The sequence below is a fragment of the Frankliniella occidentalis genome, unplaced genomic scaffold, assembly GCF_000697945.3.
Source record: "Frankliniella occidentalis isolate FOCC.00 unplaced genomic scaffold, Focc_3.1 Scaffold43, whole genome shotgun sequence".
Taxonomy (NCBI): Eukaryota; Metazoa; Arthropoda; class Insecta; order Thysanoptera; family Thripidae; genus Frankliniella; species Frankliniella occidentalis.
This window is the reverse complement of record NW_026267173.1, coordinates 542,330-543,420: the sequence shown is the minus strand read 5'-3', so window position 1 is coordinate 543,420 and position 1,091 is coordinate 542,330. Positions and strand designations below refer to the sequence as shown.

Here is a 1,091-nt window from a genome sequence, read left to right as displayed (position 1 = left end):
GGAGGGGGTGGAGTTGAGCAAGGTGGTGGATTATGTCCCGGGGACACACACACACACACGCGCGCGCCTTCTGAGCGGCGCTGATGTCCGGACGCGTACAAGAGGAGAACCTGCCTTCTCTATACGCTTTACAAAGACCCTGTTGTCCCGCTGGTGTGCCCTGCTGCCGCTGTGTGCCTCCAAACTAAATGAGACAAGTTTGCTGTCACAAAGAGGAGGAATAATGGCGCACTCATTGTTAGTCTGCGACAAATTTGTAACATTTTAAGGACAAGTTCGGTACCAGCTTGAACACATGCTGCACCCACAAAAAATGGTAGAACTTGTGCGGAGAGCAACATGCACGAAATCACGTCGCTTCCTTGGGTCACACTGTATCTATCTCTTTGGTTTGTCGCTGTGTGTCCTGCGCAAGGGTACGGCGGGCCTGTTGTCCCCGGGCTGATAAGGTCGGTCCTTCGGAACAAATGCAATTAAAATGCGCCGAGTGAATGGCTTTGAAGTGCCGGTCGGGGCCGCCGGTCCGCGTCCGCATCCCAGTCCGCCCCTGTCCCCTTCCGCCCCCCTTCCCGCGAATCGTCTCTCTCTCGCGGGTCTCCTCGCGCTGAAAGGAAAACGCGGTCGCGGGATCGTTTTATCGGCCTCGCCTGCTTGGCACAACACGGCCGCATCGGCAGCTGGCGGGGCAGCCCTCAACACACCAGTGGCGGGGCGGGGTGGGGCGGGGCCCGCAGGGGTCAAGGGTCTGACAGCGCCCCATACCAGAGGAGAAGGGGGCGGCGAGGAGAGGCGACCAGACCGACCGCATACGAAGCTCTCCTGCTGGAAGCCCTCTCCCGCCCGCGCGACTTGGATTTCTCAGGAGCACCGCGCTGGAAAAGTTGTCGGCGTCAACAACAAAAACAACGCCGTCTAATTAACGTGTACTGTGACACAGGAATAGGGGAGAGAGAGGAAGGTAAGGGGGAGGGGGGCTGTTCTCTCCTACGCTGTCATGCCCGACAGAAGGTATAGCTTCCTCTGAAAAAGGAGATGTTACCTTATTAAGGGTCTAGCCGGGGTGTACAAAGACGCATCTCCCAGAACTTTTA

The 1,091-nt window shown here is 57.7% G+C and overlaps 1 protein-coding gene across 4 annotated transcripts in view; it reads left to right on the top strand.

Moving 5' to 3' along the window:
- The window catches only part of LOC113217349 (lachesin-like), a 71,760-nt gene that overhangs the window by 519 nt on the left and 70,150 nt on the right, over positions 1 to 1,091 (top strand). The window lies entirely within an intron of this gene.